Source organism: Desmodus rotundus, chromosome 7, assembly GCF_022682495.2.
Source record: "Desmodus rotundus isolate HL8 chromosome 7, HLdesRot8A.1, whole genome shotgun sequence".
Lineage (NCBI taxonomy): Eukaryota > Metazoa > Chordata > Mammalia > Chiroptera > Phyllostomidae > Desmodus > Desmodus rotundus.
The window spans coordinates 80,194,628-80,218,645 of record NC_071393.1 but is presented as its reverse complement, the minus strand read 5'-3'; positions in this window follow the sequence as shown (position 1 = coordinate 80,218,645).

The window sequence follows — 24,018 nt, the reverse complement described above, 5'->3', positions numbered from 1 at the left end:
TCTTCCATTTGGATATGGCTGATGCAAAGATCAGCGCTAATGTCCCATGCAGACAGAGTGATCTGTGTATCACAACGTAGACAAACTGGCCTATATGGGATGTCTGAATTCCTCATGTGAGGAAAGAAGTTTGGAGAGCTTGTCTAAACCCTCTGCCATGGGTGGTCTGATTACTAAAGTATAACAAAAAACCATAGAGCAACCTAAGAAATACGGAGACTTTGATAGCGGTGTGTTCCCTGCCTTCTTTATGAGACTCTCCCTTTGCATATCTCCCAATGTTGGAGAACAAAGGATTTTGTTTTCCTTGACCTCCTCTACACTTGTCCACACCCATGGTGTAAGTATGAGCAATAAAGTGATTATTCTGTCTCCAACTAAGATTCCTCTCCTGGGATTTTATCTTTCCTGACTTTATTTTCACCTGCCAAATGAATATTAAACAAACACACACAAAAAACAGCCTTATTGAGGCAAAACTGACGTACAGTAAATTACATGTTTGATACATTTGACACATGTATGCAGCCACACAGTGATCACCAGACTCAAGGTAATGGACATAAATATCCAAAGTTTCCGGTGTCTCTTTGTAATTCCTTTTACCCTCTCCCCCGTCCCCAGGCAGACACTGAGCTGCTTTCCCTATAGATTCCATTGCATATTCTAGAATTTCCATAGGAAATCATTCCTACATACTCTGTTGTCTGCCTTCTTTTACCTGCATGATTATTTTGAGATTCATCCATGTTCTTACATGGATCAGTGGTGCATTCTGTTTTATTTCTTAAAAGTATTCCATTACGTGGATATACTACAGTTTGTCTATTTACCTGTTGATGGGCATTTGGCTTGTTTCTATTATATGGCTATTACCAAAAAAAAAAAAAAAAAAAAAAAGCTGCTATTATATGGCTTAATTTCTCTTGAATAAATACCTCATTGTGGAATGTTTAACTTTTTAGGAAACTGTAAAAGCTTTCCAAAACAGTGTCCTAGCTTACATTTCAGCCTGCAGCACGTGGGTTCCTGTTGCTCCAAAACTCGGTGGGGCCAGCCTTCCTCCTCTTGGCCGTTCTAACGTGGGTCCTTTCCTGGTTTAGGGCAGCACTGCAGCGCCGCGGCATTGCAGGCTCCCGCCGGGTGCTCGCTCCCATAGCTTGTCTGTGTGCTACACGTTAAGCCCTATCCAGGTCTGTGATGTCTTCCCACACTTCTTGCCACTAAGGACAAAAAAGGGGTTCCAGTGAGGGAAAGGACACTCACAGGTTGATCTGATCATAAATTCCTAACCTGGAGGGTAGTCTACCCCAGGCACATAATTTCTTTTTCTTTCTTTTTACTTTAAATAATTTTTTATTTTTCAATGAGGGTTGACATACAGTATTATATTAGTTTCAGCTGTACAGCCCAGTGAGGAGACATTATACAACTTACTAAGAGATAATCCCGGTAAGTGCAGTGCCCCTCGGACACCACACGTGGCTATTACGATGTTATTGACTACATTCCCTGTGCTGGGCTTTACATCCCCGTGACTGTTCCGTACCCACCAATTTGTACTTCTCAACGCCCTCACCATTTTCGCCCATCCCCCTGACGCCCTCCCATCTGGCAACTATCAAAGTGTTCCCTGTATCTATGAGTCTGTTTCTGTTTTCTTTGTTGGTTTATTTTGGGTTTTTTTAGACCTATATTATCTGTTGTAAAGATTGCTATCCCAGCTTTTTGTTTGTTTGCTTGTTTCCATTTTCTTGAAATATCTTTTTCCATCCTTTACTTTTAGCCCATGTGTGTCTTTTGATCTGAAGTGAATTTCTTGTAGACAGAATATGCGAAGGTCTTGTTTTGTTATTCCTTTAGCCACTGTGTGTCTTGATTGGAGCATTTAATCCATTTACATTTAAAGTCATTGTTGATAGCCCACAGGTGAGGCTCAGTTGGTTGGGTGTCATCCCCCAAACTAATAGGTCCTGGTTTGATTCCTGGTTGGGGGACCTGCCTGGGGTGCCCCTCAGTCCCCAGTCCGGGCACATGTACAAAGCAGCTGGTTGATGTTTTTCTCCCATCAGTGTTCCTCTCACGCTCTTTCTCCCTCCCTAACCCTTTCTAAAATAAAAAATAAAAAAATAAAATAACATAAAACAAGATGTTATTTAAAACATAAATAATTTTTGATCTGTATTTTTTGCCATTTTTTATTCATTTTTTAAACTTTTTAATTTTTCCTTCTCTTAAAAAGACGCTTTAACTTTTTTGTAGTATTGATTTGGTGGTGATGAACTCCTTTAGCTGTTTCTTGTCTAGAAAGCTCTTTATCCATCTTGGATTCTAAATGATAGCTTTGCTGGGTAAATACAACTTCTTTTTTCTATAAATACATGTTGTTTATTTTGTCATTTGTGCTTAAATAGAGCTCTTTTTAAAATCTGCATACAAAAACTACAAATAAAAAACAGAGAGGCTTCCCTTTTAGAGCTGTTCTGAGAAGATGAAAGGAGGGAGCACGCCAGGTAACCTCTCTTCACTAAGATTTTGTGCCAGTCCAGTCTGGGGGGTGTGGTGTTGTCAGGCCCTATCTAGTCAAACATTGCTGTTGTCACTCAAGAGAGACCTCATGCATTTTGTGTTTCAGGATTCATGAATCAAGGAAGCAAACCTGAAACATGGATCAAGGCTGGTTTCAGTCCCTAAAACTGCAGGACTGAGGATGGTTTGAGTTGTAATTTATAATTTCAACAATGATCGGTAGATCCATGACTACAGAAATGCAAATAAATACTGCTTTCATATAAATGTTGAAAATAACAATTGGATGAGTACTGGTGAATTGTCTTGTGGGGTGGGGGGTGCTTCAAAATTTGTACTTAGCTATTGTGTTAGTTTTATTATTGTTCTGTAACAAATTAGCACAAACTTATTGACTTCCAGTAGCACCCATGTATCAGCTCACAATTCTGTAGGTCAAGAGCATGGCTAGATTCTCCGTTCAGTGCATCCATAAGGCTGGCCTCAAGGTGTTGGCTGTTCTGAGTTCTCGTCTGGCTGCTCTGATAAAAAAAAATCTTCCAAGCCCTGGCCAGTGTGGCTCAGTTGGTTGGAGCATTGTCAGGTAAACTGAAAGGTCATGGGTTCAATTCTTGATCAGGGTATATGCCCAAATTGTGGGTTTGATTCCCAGTCCAGGCATGTCTGAGAGGCAACTGATTGATGTTTCTTTCTCCCTCTCTTGCCTTCCTTTCCTCCTTTCTAAAATCTATAAGCATGTCTTCAGGGTGAGGATAAAATAAAAGTTTCTCTTTGCCTTAAGCAAGTTCTGTCTATTGTTTCTTTAGGTTAACCCACCTTTGAAATGCCTCTTTATAGACCTTTCAAGAGAGCACATAATCTTTCCTGTAATACAATCCCCACCTTGCTTCCTCCACCTTCATTTAATCTTCCTTACATTTCCTCTTTAATTCCAAATGCATAACAGAAACTGCAAACTTCTCTTTCTGAAGCATTCGAGATCTTGCTTCTCAGCAGTGTCATTAGTTTTGTCTCAAAGAAACCCTTATAAAGATTCTCTGCAGGTCTGGACATTTCCTACCTAGAAACCACTCAAAGAAACTATCACCTCCCATTGAATTTCCCACTCCCTCCTCACTATGACATCCATGTTCTATAAAAGATATACTGCTAGATGCTCCTAGTATACACCCATCATTTTATCTTCATAAAATGATACAGTCATACAGCTCAATACCAAAAAAAATATGATTTAAAAATAGGCAGAGGACTTGTATAGATGCTCAACATCACTAATCATCAAGGAAATGCAAAGCAAAACCACAGTGAGATGTCACCTCACACTTGTTAGAATAGCTATTATAAAAAAGATAAGAGACAAGTGTTGGTGAGGACCTGGAGAAAAGAAGATCCTCGGTCCTGGCCAGACGGCCCACTTGGTTGGAGCATCATCCTGTACACGAAAAGATAGCGGGATCCATCGGCAGTCAGGGCCCACACCTAGGTTGTGGTACATTTCCCGGTCAGGGTGTGTACGGGAGGCAACTGATCAGTGTTTCTCTCTCTCTCTTTGCCTTCCTCTTTCTCTAAAATCAATAAACATATCCTCAGGTATGGATTAAATACAGGTTTTTGTTTTTTTTTTAAAAAGAAGATCCTGTACACTGTTGGTGGGAATGTAAATTGGTGCAACCACCATGGGAAACGGTGTGAAGGTTTCTCAAAATATTAAAAATAGAACTACCACAAAGCCCATCAACCCCACTTCTGGGTATGAATCTGAAGGAAATGAAGTCACCATCTTGAAGAGGTATTTACCCTCTGATGTTGCAGCCAAGACATGGATTCAACCTGTTTCTGCTGACAGGTGAACGCACAATGAAGATGTCATACACACAGACATGGAAATATTACTCAGTCATAAAAAATAACTCCCACAGTTTGTGACAAGATGGTTGGAACACAAGGGCATTATGGTAAATGAAATGTCCAACAGCTAAAGACAAATACTGTATGATATTATGTATATATGGAATCTAAAAAAGCCAAACTCATAAAAACAGAGTAGAATGGTGGTTGGTGGGGTGGGGGGAAAATAAGGAGATGTCAGTCAAAAGGTACAAACTTCCAGTTATAAGATGAATAAGTTCTGAGGATCTAATGTAAGCATGTTGACTACAGTTAACGAAACTGTATTATATACTTGAAAGTTGCAAAAAGAGTGTAGATAGATCTTAAATGTTCTCACCAAACACACACACACACACACACACACAGTAACTCTGTGAGGTAATAGATGGGTTGATCAACCTTATTGTGGCAATCATTTCATAATATGTATGTGTATTAAATTATTATATTATATACCATATATATACACACATACAATGTTATATGATAATTATATCTCCATAAGGTGGAGAAACATTTTTTTCATAATTTGGGGATATTTTACATATTCAAGTTCTATCTACACAATAACTCATAGTCTCTTATTTTCCTCAGTTTTTATTTTCTTTTCAAGACATGAAAGAACTTTTAATCATGTTATCTGAGAGATTTAATTTTATAAGAGGGGTAGTTAAATTGATATTTAATATTTTTCTTTCATATACATACATACACAAATTTGCAGTTTCTCAACATATTCTCTCATACACTGGAACATATAATTAATAAGATTATTTTTAAGTTATACAACTTATTCTCTTTGCATTAATATAGCTGTTTTCCTTAATAGTACATCTAAATATTACAGGTTCTTTTTTACTTTTATAAAAAAATTACCTTAAAATGGAGAAAGAAAAGAATTAAACACAGCATTACCTCAAGTATATTGTAATTCACAACTGTTATTAAAAGTTTTCACCACATTAAGGGCCACGGAGTTATACTACAGTTCAAACTGAAGTTTAGAGTAAGTACATTTCAATAGATGGCTTTTCAACGTTATGGTCTAATCTTGTTGGGCACACAGTGATTCACAGTTGAATTCTTCCACGTTTGTTATATGATTAAAATTTCCAACATAAAAAGTTGGAGAAAAAAGAAGGAGGAGGAGGAGAAAGAGGAGAAAGAGAAAGAAGATAAAATAGCTTCTTTTTATTAATTTCTTCCCTTTGTGATGGGACCATTTATAGTGAAATACAGTATTCATGTTTCTGAGAAATAAACTAAAAGAAGGAACAAGCAAGAGATGACTATAAATGATACTTCCATTAATAATTTCCATTCAAGTCTCAGGTTTGCAGTGCAAACACATAACCCAGGGGCAAAAGGATCCTAGGGGTGCCCAGTCCCAGTTTCCAGCCTGAAGAAGGATCATTCTGTGGATGCCCCGGGGACCTCTACAAAAGCCTGTAACTGGAGCTCAGGAGTACAGTAAGTACACCTCTCTACTGGGACTGAGACACAAACCATATAAATGGAGAAGTAAGGTAGATGGAGTGAGTGAACGAGATTTTTTTTTTGCATCATTCTTCCATTGTTTTCACCTTTTCTTTCGCTAAGTCAGGTGTCAGTAGATAGCTGATGTTTTAACTCTGTTCACTAAACAACAACAACAACAACAACCCAACCAAACAAAAATAAACAAAAAACCCTTATCTGTGCAATGTGCCCTCTCAGGCTTCGCCAGCCGGAGAGCACGGATTGAGTTTGGATATTCAATTCTTAATGGCTCCAAGCTCCTTCTACACGTAAGGGCATACCTTACCCATCCCGTGGGGTAACTGGTCTTGTGGCTCATCTCTACTGTTTTCTAAGCGTGTGCTCTGTATTTCATGGAGACTCTGCAGCCCTGTCCTAAGGTGTCCAGGGAGAGACATTCTGATTCTGGAATGCAACTCTTGTCTCTGCTGCTGTTGCCTGAACCCTGCAGCAATTTAAAAAGCAACTGTTCACCATGTTAAAAGAACTGGAACACTATCTCCAGCCTGATGCCAGAGATCCTTATCGCCCCTGCTGCAGAGTCAGAAGGGGAGGGCGGGGCTGGTGAGGGTGGAAGACAAAGTTTCCCACAGAAATTCAGCTTGAGGCTTCAAAATGCCACACAATCAGTGATCTAGCTCTTTCCTCCTTCCTGGGGAGGCGGCTCCGGCTCCGAGCTTAGATCCGAAGTCCATAGGCAAGCAGCTCCTCAGCAATCCAGCTCCCCGGTCACTACACTAGTGAGTACTATTGTCACCTAACCGAGGTCTAGGGCAATGCGCTATGTGTGCTTAGGGCCACACTTTTGAAGTAATGGTAGAAAAGGACTTCATTTTTACCTAGGAAAGGGAGTAAAGTTCCTAGAGCAAGATTATATGAGTAGCCCTCCTGTATGAGAGATATGTTCTTTCAACAACAAATCACACACACACACACACACACACACACAGATGCTCACTGTGCTAGTGTAGATGGATGTGATTAGAGATGGAAGCAAATTCTTTGACACACTTCCCACAGAGGGCAGGCCTCCGCCTTCCCTGTGAATCTGGCTAGCCTGTGTGTGACTGAGAGCACAGTGGGGGAAGTGAGTCTACACTCGATTTGCCCTGGTCTTTTGAGGATTAGCAGTTTCTGCCCTGTCCTCTGAGAGTCCAACTACCCTGCTTGAGAAACTATGTGGGGAAGCCCAGAGACTACACAGAGAGGGAAGGGGCCCAGCTGACTCCAGTCTTCCAGCCATCCCTGCCAAGGCCAAGGCATGTGAGTAAAGCCTCTGGCCCCTCCAGGTGAACCCAGTCACCAGCTGAATACTCCATGCCAGCCAACTCCACATGATGCAGAGAAATCAGCCAATTCCTGACCTGTATACAATGGTCGTTGTTTTGATTTACTAAGTTCGAGAATGCTCTGTTATGCAGCCTGCTGGCCTGGATAGGGCCAAATTCTGTAGGAACCTCCAAGCTGTGTTCAGAATTCATTCTCTTGAGATACCCAATCCCTGTTTTTTGTCCTTCACTCCTCACCAGACTCCTTCCCACTGGATGCAGACCTCTGGGGCCCTCAGAAGTATGGTCATCATGGGACCAATTAGGTTCCTTAGACAAGCTTTAACCTTTTTCCTACTAGCAATTGTTGATATGATGACTACAGGCAAAGAGATACACTCAAGATACTAGAGCCCATTTGCGGTCCAGCCAGTACAGCCTGTTCCACTTGCTTTACTAGTTGCCATAATTGTTATTTGAAAGTTAAAAAAAAAAAAGGTTGGAATATGAAGATTAAATAGAAGGAAAAGTAAAGATTTTCAATTATTTTCTTTTCAGAATTTCAGTGAAAAGAAATACTTAAGGTTGGGAAGTGCATAAATAATAAAGGTCCACTAATCCTTATTTTTTCTTTGTAACCATTGTTTCTCTTTCCCAAAGTTAAACTCTTAAAGCCTGTGCTGCATTTTAGGATATAAATTGAAGAGTCCCCAATCCATCATTTTCTCTTTCTTTGCCCCTGCTATAATTAGTGTTCCTAGCTTGGATCTGTAGCTGCTCTAGCTCTGAGTCAGATGCCAAGAACACCTTTTCAATCTGGTTCCCAGGGTGTGACGTGCTATCCTAGGGCATCAGTATGATGTTCAGTTTTCTTCTAAGGGCTGCATTTGACTGCTTATAGAGCAGCACAGAACAGCATAATCTCCCCCTGCTGACAAACTGAATGTGGGTGAGATGCTTCTAGATTCATGGAACCGATGCTCAGTGCTCAGTGGACTTCAGGTGTAGCTTACAATAGGCCAGGGCTGACTGGATGCCAGATCCACAGACGGCCTTACCCTTAGATATGGGCACGAAGAGACCTTTACTTAGCTGGCAAATGTAAGAAGCGTTCAGGAATTACCATGTTCCATTTATCAGGGGATCTTTATTTTCTGATCATCTCGTAAGTTATAGGGTGTTTGGGAAAAGCATGAAAAAAGACATAAAACTTGACTGAAGAAGAATTGAATGGGTTAGTTAGGACTTGTTTCAAGTTATAGAAAACTAGACTATTAATTAATCTTGTTAACAAACCAAAGTGGGGTTTGGCTGCCCATCTCCACCAAAAGGCAAACTCTAGAGGCAGAGGCTGGTGAGAAAGGAAAAAGGTTTTTATTCAAATGCTGCATTATCTGGGAGAATGAGGGAGTGTCTGTCCCACAGCCCATCTTCTCCACAAAACCCACCTAACCTCAGCAAGACCAAAACAAAAGGCAGTACCCAGAATTCCTTCTCTACTTTAAAATTCCATCCTTTGGAACCCAAGTTATCTGCTAAGCAGTCATCCAGGTAGCTTAGCTTGTTCCCAACTGTTGCCTGGCTTCAGGCTCCCCTCTAAAGGCAATTTGTGGAGCTGGTGCTACCAAGGGTCAGGGGCTTCTAGGGCCCTGAGTTCCCATGCTCCCAGGCCTCTGGTGCCTCAGGTTGTTTTTCCAAGGGATCTGGAAAAAAAATTACTCTGTCATTTCAAAGGTATGTTATCTTAGAAGTACAAAAACAAAAGACAATTTTAAAGGTAAAGATTGATGTTGCCAAGGTAGTTACAGACCCAGGACATGACTACTTACCCTGATCCACTTTTGGCTAGGAATTTTTACATTGAGACAACCTTGTGTACTTACTTTGGTTGCTGGGTTTGTAAGGTCAGCCATGTGGGCCCTCCCTGAGCTTGTCAGGTTTCGTTCGTGGCTGCTTTTCCATCCGCATGAAGAAAGAAGATGAATACTGCATAGGTACACAGCAACCGTCTGCTCTATCAGAAACAAAACTGAAATTTAATAAACTGACTTCTTTCATGCTGCGGCAGTTAAGAAGGGGACTTCCTACCTGTAATTCTAGGTTTTATCTCTTATACCTATGTGACTCTGTACAAGTTGTTGAACTTAACTCTAACTTTCCCAACTTGTAGAATAAGATCATCATAACTTCCTTATATGATTGCTATGGATTAAATGAGATAATATATGCAAACTGCTTAGAACATTGTCTGGCATGTAATAAATGCTTAATAAATATATATTAGCCTCTATTGCAATAGTCATCTATTATAGTTGTCAGTTGCAAGTGGTGATCCTTGAGGGGGATGTTGATGGGAATTTATAAAGAAATGCTAAGGTATCAACGATAGAGAAATCCATTTGCTTGGTTGAGAGGACATAATGGAGGCAGAAATGAGAGCTGGAGAAAGGAATTGGGTGAGGACTGCATAGGGGAGAAAAGAAGAAGGACCCCAAATAAGCAGGTGAATAAAATCAGGTTTCAGAGGTTTTCAGATGGTTCCTGTCCAAGGGAGCCCGCCATCCTTAACCTTTACAGCAGACTGTCTTCGGGGCCCTGCTGGCGTCTCACGGTCAAGAGATTCTCCTTACGTTCAAGATAAATCCCTCGGGTTGTGACATGAGCCCGTTTTATGTCTTCACGCAGGATAAAACATGGGGGAAGGTTTAAGAGACGTGGAGAGCTAACACGGAGCATTAGAGATGTTGTAGAGGGAAAGTGACAAGTCTTAGTGACACGTCTTAGTGACACTTGGTGCAGGGAGGAAGGGTGGTGTGAGATGCAGGCCTGTGGCGGCATAAAAGACGGGGAGAGAACCGTTGTCTCTGACGAAGAGGGGGAGGGGTTGATCCGCTAGATGAGAGGTTGGATTTATAAATATGAGGTATTACCGGGGCTTTGATAGAAAATCAAAATGGTGCTGGAATAGTAAAGAAGACATGTTCTCTTTCTCTCTGTCCCTTAGTAGGTGAGTAGGCAGTTAAAAGGAGAGGAGACGGAAAACCTTGCAAACAATGGGAATTTTAGCAATGTGTACACATTCTGGCAAGGTTTACTCATCAGGAAAACATCAGAAATGGCCATCGTCAGGTCCCACCTTTTGGTATGTGTGGGGATCTGGATTGGCTTTACTTTGCCTCGCAGGGACTTTGGTAGCAAAGTGATACTTTTCTGCAGCCCTGGCCAATCAAGTGAGCCTTCTGCCTTATAAATACAACCCGACCGTTCATGCAGCATGTGTGTGTGTAGCCACTTTAATAGCTTCTGTTTTTCTGCGTTTCCCTATGCAGTTTGGGGGAGACTAGTCTCTTGTATTTAAAAAGGACATTACATATACCCAAATTTTGGTTACTTATTAACATAACTGCACTAAATGTAATTCTCCAAAACTTAAGTAACATTCTAAAAGTATCTGAGGTTTTATAAATACTTACTTTAACTTGTTATACACGGAACACCTGGTAATCATTTTGCATCAAAAATAATAAAGATTAAGGGTCTGCCTCTGAAGCTTGTGCTTTGATTTGGGAAGTAGAAATATTCTATTTGCATAACTGATAGAAAATTGAAATTCTAAAGAGGATTGTGTCCCACAGGATAGATACCAAAAAATTTTGTTTTTTACTTCTGTTCTTGCTCTCCCTGCATATTTTACTTACGTCTTACAAAACTTTCTTATCTACATTATCAAATTGATGACAAAGAACATGTTTTTTTTTCTTTTCCAAATAATAGTTGCTTAAAAGCCAGTTGCAAATGAATGAATGAATGAATCTATTACACTTGAGAAAATCAGTTAGAATCCTGAATTGGTTCATGAGAAGCACTGAAATAGTGTGTGGATTGATGCAAATTTATGGATACAATAAAGTTATATTTTATGTTTTAAAACATATCTGGCCATAATTTATTAATATGTTTAAGAATTTAATTTTTGCTTAACCACTTGACCTACTACTGTCCACTAGTTTTGGTTATTTAACAACTTAAACTGACACGGTAAGTATGTAAATGAAAGCACCCTAACGTGATACAGGTATCTTCCTAAGTGCCAATTATATGCCTCAACATTCCCTTCAATTTGAATGTGAGAGTAAGAATCTAATTACACTGCTTTATAGCTGATGGAATTACAGAAGGCGAAGATTCCTCTCCTACATACTTATTAGACCTCTATAAGTGTTCCTTTGCAATCTGTTGCTATTCAATTACCAAGTAATAACTGTCTTAATGAATCTAATTGAAATGCTTATTTCCGACTGCTATCACACACAGAAAGGAGGCAGTTCACTTGGAATGCTGCCACTGGATGCGGCCTGACTTGTTTATCCAGAAAGAAGTGACTTCGCTGGGAAGAGTTCACACTGCGAAAGCTTTTTCAGAGTGTGAGGGCGTTTCCTTCCCCATTGTCCGTATATCACACAAAAAACTTAAGCCCCCCCCACAAAAGCTTGTTATACCGGCCCACGTTTACATGAACACGCACGCAGTCATCTGGCCTGCGTTACACCTTATAAAGAAACGTTGGTTTAGCTTTCCTCAATGAAGACGGAATAATAATAGAAATGAAAATACGAATACTATGAATAGGGCACTTCCTAGTGCCAATGCTGCCTACACACTTTACATATAGAAACTCATTTAATCTCCACAAACTCCCTAGGATTAGGGATATATACTCTTATTGTACCTGTTTAACAATGACTAAACTGAAGATTAGTTTTTGGAGAAGGGCAAGTTCACACAGTTTATAGGCAAACAAATGACAGAGATGGCCTGCAACCCCAGCAAGACTTGACATAATGTTAGAGTTTATGTAATGCAGCTTCTCTTACCCAGGACATTGAGGCTACAAGTTCACACAGCAAAGAAGGGACTAGATCCTGAGCCCTAGAACTGTGCACTTTGACCTAAAACATGCCACACTGTTTAAAAACAACAAAATAGTTACAAAACAAAAATAACCATAAAACCTGTTCAGTTAGATGTTCAATGAAATAGCCCCTCCACCTTTTTGTAACTTTTGTTTGGATCAGCAACTGGGTCTTAAAACTCATTCATCTCATGAGGGTTGGATTTGTTCGAAGGAATGTAGAAGAGAATAGCCCAAAACATACCACCCTGCTTCTGTACATTAAGAGACTTACATTTGATTAGCTCAAACACAAAAGCAAGATTGATTCAGGAATTGCAGATGCCTTGTAGTTCAGGTTTTATGCACACGCTCTCATGCTGCTCCATTTAGAGCCACCCTTGGACTGGGGTGATAGGCGAGGAGGAGCTGACACAGTCGTGCTGCGCCCGGAGCCTCGCTGGAAGCTGTTAGCCTCAGCAGGATGTCGTCCTTGCCAGGCTGTGTCCTCACAGTCATGGTGACGGACACATCCCACGGTCCAGCTTTGGCACATATGCTGCATGGGTTTTCTCCTCCAAATAGGATGATGTGGTCAGGTGACAGAAACCTCAGTGATGGCAAAGATTTCTGGTGGAACAATGTTTTTATGGAAGTAGCAAGCATTTTAGATTAAAAAAACCCTATTTGACAAGAATAAAAGCAACACTTTGTATCTAAATGGTCTAGGTTTGCTGAAGCATCGCCTTGTGACTTACACAGGTGTGGTTTTTATTTTTAACTATCTCAGCAGTGATTGTGTCAGGGCTCCAGGCATGAAGAGCCAGAAAGGGAGTTGCTCAGCCTGTTCCTGTCACACGTTGTGCTCTGGGCAGCATTCTTCTCATTTCAAATTGCGATGTTTTCTCCCAGACACCCAGACTGGTCCATTCCAGCTCCAGGGGCTTTACGATTCCTTTTGCATTCACTTAGGAGCAGTTTTTAAGGAGCAATGGTCTTATCTATTTATTTGCTAGAGTATGAAAATCACAGAGACTTTGAACAGGGAAATAACTTATTTTTTGTAGAAAGCAAACAGCATAGAGTAAGTGATTTTTTAAAAAAGAGTAAATTATTTACCCTCTTAAGAAAGCCCAAGCTCCTTCAGCCAGCCGATTTAATCATTTTGAGTTCTATTAATGTGCCACGCACTTTACTAGGGTCCCTGGCTCAGGGCCCTAGAGCCCGTGCTTTTTGGAAAGCTGCCAGAAACGTTCTCACCGTGCTGTCCACGGCGGAGGGCGGGAAACACATCAGGGAGAGACGAGAGTTTAACTAAGTCCTGTCCTCCCTGCACAGAAAAGACCCAGAGCAAGGGTTCATTAGACTCCAGTAGGCAGGGACAGTCCTATGCAGACAGTGGGTTTGCGGGACAAAAAGAATTGCCAAGAATTTTTTCAGTCTAAAATTAATTATTTTTTTAAAATGACTACTTATATGTATGGAAGCATCATATAAATTGCAAATCTTTTTTTTTTGATATTTTAAATGTGGAATTGTGTGGGTACGTACTGTAAGGTATAAGCAGTACATTTAATCGAGTGTGCGGAAAAACTTTTTCCACGAGGGAATGGATTGTACAGTATTTATAGAACATATACTACATACTGTATTCCTATTTGTTTTTTTTCAAGATAGTGGGTTGTTTGGTGTTGAACTTCTAGAGGGATTATTTACTTGTGAAACGTGACTATCGTTACTTTGTTGTTGATTTAAGGTACACAGTGTCAACAACTGTGAAGTGTTTGCATTGTTTTGTAAGTCATCTAAGGACCCAGCCTGCAGTGCACTGAGGTGGTGCACCGGGCTGGCACGCGAGTGGTCCGCAGGCCGCTCGAGTGCAGCTCCAGCCCTGGAGGCCCACACTGTCTCCCTTCCCATTCTCTGTCTCTGTCTCTGTTTCTTTTTGCTGCTTCTTGGCTCTTTATTTTCCTCTTAAAACCGCAAAATCAATTTGAGACTTCTAATTTCTGGTCCCAAAAATTGACATGGACAGAGTTTAACAATCTAAGCTCTGGGTTTGAAGATCTTGATGCAAATGGGAAGGAAATAATCCCAGGCTATTATGGGAGACCCATAGTGTGAAGGGAAGCACACAGGACTGAAGAAGGGGAAGTTGTCATTCATTCAACACATATTTACTGAGTGTCGGGTAGGTTCTAGAGGGTAAAGCCAAGAAGGAAACAAATCCTGCCTCTGTGGAAGACACATTGAATAAGACAAGTAGGTAAAACACCAACAAATAAGAGAATATCTGAGAGTGACAAGCATTATGAAAGGCATAAAAAGCGATGAGGGAACCCAGGAGGAAGGGGTTGTTTCAAGTAAGAAAGGCCTCTGTAAGAAGTAGCAGTTGAACCGAGACCTCGCAAACTGCAACCTCGCTAAATCTCGGGAGGGTGAAATCAGGTTACAAGTCCCCAGCACTTAGTTTATTGTAAGATCAAAGGAGAGGAAAATGTATACAAAGTGGTCCAACAGATAATAGCTGTTATTTCATTGACAAAATGCTGCATCAGTTAGGGTCTGAGCAAGAAACTGACAATGCACTCAAATCAGGAAAATCTGAGTAGAGTTTATTAAAGAAAGAATTCACAAGTTTGTGGGCAGGGTATAGAGAAATGAGAAGAGAAAAGGGCGGCGACGGGGGCCTAGAGCAGACAGCATGGCTCATCTTTAGGCCTGAGTGGGAGGGACTCATGGCTCTTCTGGCTGGTCTAACAATCAGTAGGCATGAGACAGATGAATAAGAGGAAATAACCAAATTCAACACATACGTATATATGGGAACCCTGCATACATGTGATTGTCAGAGACCCCACGTGCATGAGAGGTTCAGAGCTAGAAAGGGAACATGAGTATATAAACTCATCCTGAGCTAGGGATGAGGTAAGGTGCTTTGGGAGTTTTAAAGGGTCATCACACTTTTTCCCGCCAGTGCTGAGCCTTGGACATCTATCAGGACAAATGGTACAAGCGCTGCAAGACTGGGTGCAAGAGGAAGCCCCACCACAAGGACCAAAAGCATGACCTGGGACACCATGCCGCCAACACTAAGCTTGGCCTCTGCCACATACACATGGTCCGCCTGCCAGGAGGCAACACGAGGTGCTGTGCCTTGAGCCTGGATGTGGGCAACTTCTCCTAGGGCTTGGAGTGCTGTATACACAAAACAAAGATTATTGATGTTGTCTACAGCGTACCCAGCAACAAACTGGTCCGCCCCGAGGCACAAGTAAAGAACTGCATGGTGCTCATTGACAGCACCCCTTACTCACCGTGGTTGAGTCCCACTAGGCACACTTGCCCCTGGGCGTCAAGAAGGGGGACAAGCGGACCCCTGAGGAGGACGAGATTTTAAGCAGACAACAGTCATAGAAAATTCAGAAGAGACATGATGAAAAAGAAAAAAGTGCCAAAAATCAGTCGTCTTCTCGAGGAGCAGTTCCAACAGGGCTAGCTTCTTGTGTGCCTCGCTCCATGACCAGGTTAACCAGGTCAAACAGGTGGCTACGTGCTGGAGGACCAGGGGCTGGAGTTCTGTCTGAGGAAAGTCAAGGCCCAGAAAGGGAGGGAAAAAAGGTCATTGTACAGTAGGATGATAAGGAGAGCAGAAGTTTAATAAAGAGAATTTTGCCCTACCCTATAGATAGGGGGAAAAATATTTCTGATGATAGCCTAGGCAAAACCTCTAATTCAAATTCTTTTAAGTAGTTAAGGTAGGGGTGGGCCAGTCAAATGTTACCCTTGAGCTTGAGGCTAAACTTGCCTTTAGCTCAAAACAACCTGTATCCCTCAGAGGCACACCTTCAGGTAACTCATTCTGGACCCCGACAGACCCTAAAGAGAAAACAGAGTGTGGTTCCCAGCCCGTGGAGGCAGAGAGCCATGCAGAGCAGGCGGTGAGACTGAGGCATCACCCTGAGGTGTCTGAAGGTCTGTTATGTGCAGAATTAGGTAAAGCACTATGGGGGACGGCAAAGATGTGCTAGGTACGGAGTCTGCCACCAATGAATTGGCTTTCAATGAAGACTGGAAAATGATGTGTAGCATGCAGTTTGATTACAGCCTAGATAAAGAATAACAGCCCTAAAAGGAGCTCTGAGAAAGGTTAAGGAGTTCTCAGGGGCCAGATTACTTGCAGCCAACAGATCCAAGGAAGTACCATAGAAGAAGGAGCTGTGTTTGCCCCACCCCGTAAAGGAGAAATGGGATTCACACATGTAGTAGTGAATGTGGTAGGAAAACCCCACATGAGCAGAAAATAGACAATTTAGTTCAACTGGAGACTCTGGCACATGAAAGGGATGTGGATTTTAACCTTTTTTGTGAATCAGTTCTTTCCTCACTCTGGATATTTTTTCTTCTTTCAACCTATACTTCTTCCCCCTTTCATTGACTTTCTCATTTTTCTCTTCCAATCGTCCTCTTTTATGAGAGGAGGACTTGGGGGTAAGGGCAAATAGGAGTAAAGTGGGGCTGCGTGGAGTATCAGAAAAACATGCTAAGCTAGAAAACTGTGGGGGTTCAGAACGAGCCAAGGTGTGCCTCAAGGGTTGAGTGAGCTAAAGGCAATATAGCTTCAGGCTCAAGAGAAATATGTATTCCCAGAAGAACTTGAATTATAGGTCTTGCTCATAATAAGAGATCCTCAGAGATAACCTCTTCTGACCTAGTTACAGGGCAGGGAAAACTTCTTATCATCTTACCATCCTGTGATGACCTTTTGAAGCCACCGAGGCCCCTTACCTCCTGCCTAGCTCAGGATGTCTTGTATACTCAATCCCACTTTCTGTCTCTAAACCTTCGTGTATGCAGAGTCTCTGACTCCCACATCTGTGTGGGGCTCCTGTACACAGGAGATTACGTTTGATTTTCTTGGTCAGTCCCCCTCCTATTGATTTCTTATTTGGCTCACCATGAGAACCAGAGGAGGTAAGGGGAATTTCCCCTCTTCCCCACATTTTCCAAGCTCTAATTCAGTCCTATTCCAGGGATCACAGGATGGGAAATGATGGCTAATGGTGGGGAAAAAAAACCCAAAATGACCTGAGAGCAAAGGTTATTTAGTTTATCCTTTAACCCAAATCTTCTGCTTCTCTTCCCATTTTCTGAGAATGAGAACCTACTCTGCCCACTACTCCTGTATATGTGGTCCATAATAGGCCCTCGATGCATACTTGTTTGAATGAATGAATAACTAAATTACTGAGCAAACAAGTCTGGTTCCTAAGCATGACTTAGGGAAATGATAGAAAATAATGAGGACCCATCATTGAGGCCTTGCTTGCTGGGAAGGGCTTTGTACATAAAACTAAGGAAGTTGGACTTTATTACTTATTCTTTTTGCTATACAGAATGACTGAAGCTTTATAAGCAACCAGGAATATTTTAGCCACCAAGGCTGTTTTAGCAAGATCATTCTGATGGTTACGTAGAAGGTCAGTTGGTCTCGTACAAAGTTTGATGTATGATACATATAAGCTTTTGTTGCTTTGAAAAAGTGACAATAAAAACTTCAGTGAACAAAGGGCTTTTTGGTCCAGACATAGATGTGGCTGTTTTAACTCTATTGTCTATTAATGGAAATAAATGCACTTTATCCACCTCGAAGTCTAGGGTTTTGTATAGTTTTTGAATAGAATGTGTCCTCATGAAACTAGTGTGAACTACACTGTTCAGTTATTTACCATTTAAGTAAAGTATAAAGTCACAGGGAACTCCTAGATCTTTAATGGCAAGCAAGACTATCTTCAAACTAAGAAAGAGAAATGACCTCACCTTTTAACATTCCTGTGGGAAAGAGAATTCTTTGATTCCTATGTACCTTTAAAGTGCTGGACCTCCAGTTGCCTGATTTTGTAGGCACTGTAGGATTTGAAAGGTCAGACTTGTAGAAGCAGATAGTTTGTTTGTTTCTGCCATCTGGGTAGCGGGCATCTGATGGTCACACCTTAGCAACAGTACTGGTCAGCCTTCTGGGATTTTCTCCATCAGAGACACTGAAATGTGTTGGGCTATCACTGAGGATAACTCAGGTCCAGCTATGCGTGTTTTTGCACCTCTAAAACCATCCCAACACCTCTTTGTTAACATATCACCATAAATATTGATTACTTGCTATGACATATTATACGTGACTGTAATTTTTTTATAGCTCCTTTCATCAAGCAGTGGAATCTGCTCCCTGAATCTGGACTGGCCTTATGACTTGCTCTGACCAAAAGGAAGTGGCGGTGTGATTTGGTGCAATTTCCAAGCCTCTGCTTAGAGGTCTCAGAGCTTCTACTCTCTCTTGGAACTCTGCACCTTGAAGCAAGCCTAGGACAGCCTCTCAGAGGCTGAGAGATCATGTAGAGAGAAAGAGAGATGTCGGTGGGGTGGAGAGAGAGAGAGATCATGTTGCAAGCGGTCCAGCTATCCCAGACACCCTAGCTGAGGCCCAAGATTATGTGAGACCATCAAGAATGAGCCAGTCCTACAACCAGCTCCACCAACTGTCTGGCATCAAAGACAACACCATGTGCAGCAGAGGTGAGCTGCCCAGCTGAGCCCTGCCCAGATTGGCAACCCATAGAATTATGAGACAATAAATGGTTATTGTTGTTAGCCATTACATTTGGGGATATAGTGGCAGACAGAATTCTAAAGATGTCCTCTGACCCCCAAGATTCCCATTCCCTACTTATCAGTCAAATACTAATATAGGCACGGCTGTGAAGGGATTTTTCAAATACATTTAAAGCCCCAAGTTGCCTTGTGCTGTGGACCTAATGTGATCATTTAAAATGCTGAAGGGAGTGCTGTAAAAGCAGCAAGTTTTCTCTGGCTGGTAGCAGAAGGGAAGGAATGTCATAGAGATTCAAAGAATGAGAAGGATTTGTTACACCCTTGTTGGCTTAAAGATACAGAGGGCCACATGGCAAGGAACACTGGCAGCCTCTGGAAGCTGAGTGACTTCAGCTGACAGCCAGCATGGGAGCTGGGACCTCCGTCGTACAACCAAAACTGAATTCCACAAACAGCCTGAAAGAGTTGGAAGCAGATTCTTTCCCAGAACCTCCAGATAAGAATCTAGTTCGACTGAGAACTTGAGTTCAGCTTGTGAAACCCTGAGCGGAGAACCCAGTCCAGCCTGCTCTCATCTCTGACCTAGAGAACTGTGTGCTAATAAGTCTCTACATTTGTGCTAATTTGTTACTCAACAACAGAAAACTAACACAAGTTGTGTTTTCAGTCTTAGATGGTGAATACATACACTAACATTTGAATGACACATAGGAAAGACAAAACATACAGCAGCAGATTTCAATTCTGGCCGCGTATCAGAACCTTGTACACAGCACTTTAAAAATACCGATGCCTAGGTCCACCCTAGAGATACTGATTTAATTGATTTAATTGTTCTGGGATGTAGCCTAGGCATTGGTATGTTTGAAAGGTTCCCCAGATGATTCTAATATGTAGGCAGAATTGAAAGCCACTAATATAGAACAGATTATATAAGGGTGGGCAGAGAGAAGATTTCTACCCTGTCATCCATCCACTGTGAGATAACTGCCAGGATGGAGCATGTCAGGGACTGTCAGGTAGGATGCTTTCCCTGGAAGAAACAGTATCTGATCAGCAATGGGCCAATAAGAACATTAATCTCTCCTTTAACAGGAAATATGAAGGGCTTCGACTTGGTGAGATAAGCAACTCTATGTAGTCATCAAGGATTTGAGGGCTTCCTGCTTCTGTGCTCTGGCGTCTTCAGCAGGCGGGCTGTCCTCCCTTGCCACCTTCATGGTGCTGAGACGGCAGATGCGGTCATGTGGTGTGCACCACATGTCACTCGCCGCCATCCACAGGAAGAGCGCTTCTCCTCACGTGCCCCCTTTCTGTTAGGGATGGAACCTCCCCCAGCGCCTTCCCAGACTTTGTCTCAGGCTCTGCTGGCCAGAAGTGGGTTGACTCCGTGTTCTCACTACAAGAGAGATGGGAAAAGAGGTACAGCAGGTCTTTAAGGCCACTTTGTTCAGCATCGTTCTGTTATAACATTGATTAGATGCTGTAGAAAATTAACTCTTCTTTATATCAGTTAGCCTATGGTAAAATTGGTTTTGTTGTAAGTCTTTTCTCTGCAGTTCCGAGAACAAACTTATTGACAATGTTAAGTAAAGACTTATTGCACTTGGCATTTTTAACCTCTGTAAAGTCATTCACTTGTGGTGATATTTGTAAAGAAGAGAAAAGCACTCTTCCTCTAGATGTCTCTTCATTCCCTGGGGGTAGGTGACTAATCTGAAACCACGAGACACAAATCCAGACACACTCAGGGTAATTTTCTCCCATTCGCATCATGAGCTTATTTTCTGAGAACAAGATCTTCCCATAGAATTGTGTTGGCTATTGACACATGATGAAGTTAGAACGGTGGAAACACCAACGGAAAAAAAAAATATGATGACATACAGCTAGGCCCCTAAATGCCAACATGGAAGTTGAAGTCCATTTTGGCTTGCTATTGGTTAAGATGATCTAAAAAAAAAGAAAGGTCTTTGGGGGCCTTCTAGTCAAGATGGTGGTGTTGGCAGACATGATTTGCCTCTTCACACAACCATATCAAAATTACAACTATAATACAGAACAGCCATCACTCAAACTGTCAGAAATCAAGTTGTATGGAAGTCTGACAACTATAGAATTAAAAAACCACGTCCATCCAGACTGGTAAGGTGGGTTCAGATGTGGAGTGGGCTGGTCCCACACCCACGTATGGTGCATAAAATTTTGGGAGGGATGTCTCAGGAGCAAGAAGTCCCAGCTCCACACCAGGTCCCCAGCCCAGGGTTCCAGGGCCAGGAAGATAGGTCCCCACAACTTTTGGCTGTGAAAACCAGTGGAGGGTTGAGTCAGTGGAAGAAACTAATGGAGCCCCAAGCAGTTCCTCTTAAAGAACTCACACATGGACTCACCTACTCATATTCACTCCCTCTGAGCTCCAACGCCAGGGTGGCAGCTTGAAAGGCACCAGTGGTGCACAGAGAGAAACTGAAGTGTCTGGCATCGAGGCGAGCAGAAGACATTGTCCCTTTACTAAACCCTCCCCCCACATAGCTGGTAAGCTGGTGCCATATCTGAGAGTCCGTCATCCTGGCTAACACTGTTTGGCCTGCCTCAAAGACCCCCAGGGCCTGCACCACCCTACTTATGGGCCCACCCAAGCTGCTTTTCCATATGAATGGCTGCTCTTGGCTCATGTTTCCCAAATCCTATCAAACAAGCAACAGCTGGCTTCACTGATCTCCAGGCCCAGCACTAGCAGTAGCCAGCCTAGATTCACAGCTTGGCTTTGCCTGGGAATCTCCAAGCCCAGCACAAGTAGCAACCATCTCAGATTGTTTATAACAGGCAGGGTGCCCTTGGCCTGCACAACCTGGGAAACCCTAGGACCAGTGCACCCAGTGGACAGCTACAGCCCATGTTAGAGCACTGCCACCCTGCCCCTGCACAGCTGATCCTCCATGGAGGGTGGAGATTGGTCACAGCAAGTCCTTGCAGCTGACTGTTCTGGGTAAATCCTTTTCATCGCTCTGCCAACAGCAACCATGTCTCAATTACAAAAGGAGAGTGTACTCAGTACACACAGAGGGCACACCTCAAGTAACCAGCTTGGGTGATAGGGGAGGCTGTGCCACTGGACCCTAAAGGAAACCTACTACATTAGGACATGCTAACAAGACACAGAGTCAAAGAAGCTCTACCTAATACATTGAAACAAATACAGTGAGGCTGCCAAAACAAAGAGAAAAAAGAAACATGGCCCAAATGAAAGAACTTGAAAGATCAAAACTCCAGAAAAAGAGCTAAATGAAATGGAGATAAACAATCTATCAGATGCAGAGTTACACACTGGTTATAAGGAGCTCAAGGAACTTAGTGGACCTCAACAGCATAAAAAAATTCCAGTCAGAAACAAAGGATACACTAATTGGAATAAAGAACAATTTACAGGGAAACGACAGTAGAGTGGATGAAGCTGAGAATCAAATCAATGATTTGGAACATAACAAAAAAACAACCAATTGGAACAACAAGAAGAAAAGACAATCTGAACAAATCAGGATAGTATAAGCAGCCTCTGGGACAACTTCAAGAGGTCCAACATTCTCATCATAGGGGTACCAAAGGAGGGAAAGAGCAAGAAATTGAAAATCTATTTGAAAAAATAATGAAAGAAAACTTCCCTAATTTGGTGAAGGAAATAGACATGCAAGTCCAGGAAGCACAGACATTCCCAAACAATATGGATTCAAAGAGTCCCACTCCAAGACACATCATAATTAAAATGCCAAAGGTTAAAGAGAGAATCTTATAAGCAGCAAGAGAAAACAAGTTAGTTACCAACAGGGGTGTTCCCATAAGACCATCAGCTGATTTCTCAAAAGAAACCTTGCAGGCTAGAGGGATTGGCAAGAAATATTTAATCATGAAAAGCAGGGACCTACAGCTAAGATTGCTCTACCTAGCGAAGGTATCATTTAGATTCGAAGGGCAGATAAAGAGCTTCCTAGACAAGAAAAACCAAAGGAGTTCATCATCACCAAACCATTATTATATGTAATGTTAAAGGGACTTAAGAAAAAGAATATCAAAACTATGAACAATAAAATGGCAAAAAATACAAATCTATCAACAATTCAGTCTGAAAAACAAACTAAGCAAACAAGAAGAGCAGAGACAGAATCCTGGATAAGAAGAATGTTTTGATGGTTTCTAGACAGGAGGAGGGTGGGGTGAATGGGTGAAGAGGTGAGGTGATTAAGAAGTACAAATAGGTAGTTACAGAATAGCCAGGAGGATGTAAAGTGCAGTATAGGAAATAGAGTACCCAAAAGAATTTATGTGCGTGGCCCATGGACATGAACAATGGCGTGGGATTGCCTGAGGGAGTAGGGGGTGCTGGGTTGAGAGGGGCAAAGGGGGAAAATCAGGACAACTGTAATAGCATAATCAATAAAGTATAATTTTTTAAAAGAATGAAAGAAGTCTTTAATCTCTTCAAGGTGGTACACAGCTATAATAGAGAGGATGGGCAAAATCACTTCTTCAAAGGGAGAACTTAAACTGAAAAAATTCACCTAAAATTTTTTTTTTAGAAAATTCACTTTTTAAAGTGGGGACAGGCAAGGAAGCCAAGGGAATATTGGAAAGGGGTGTGGCTTCCCTGACAGCCGTAGCTGGCAAGCTGTCACACAGGAGAGGATTTTGCTCCACTAATTATTTCATACTTTCACAAGTTGTCATTACCATAACAATCTCATTGTCCTCAGACCTGCCTGCTCTCTATTCACTTACTTCCTTGCTTTCTGTTATTCTGGAAGACCAGACAAAGGAGAACGTAGGGCTGTACATTTCTGTGTCTCTGTCCTTTGAGACAGGACCAGACAGAGCTGACGGATGCACCTTCTCATTCTGAGTTCCAGCTCTGGACCCTCTACCCGCTGGGTGGGCGCCTGCTGTCTGGGCTACTCCGCCTGGGTCTCTGTTCTGTTCTTCAGAAACCTCTTTTCTGTGTTTGGTAATTCTAAACTTTCCGTATTTCATCTGCTGAGTCCCAGCATCTCCAGCAAAACAAACGACCGAACAAACAAACAACCCACCGAGATACACTGTTGTCACCCTCCAGAAACCGAGGGACCTCAGGTCAGTCCTAACCAGTGACGCCTCCCTTTCAGTAAAAGCAGACCTTCAGGGTGTTTGTTCTCAGCAGTGAGCAGAGTTCAGCTTTTCTTGAGACCAAATAACTAAGTCAAATCAGGATTTTTCTTTTTTTTAAAACAAATTTAGAATCAAACTTAGAGACTTTAAAAAAGTATTAGTTTTAATGATTATAAC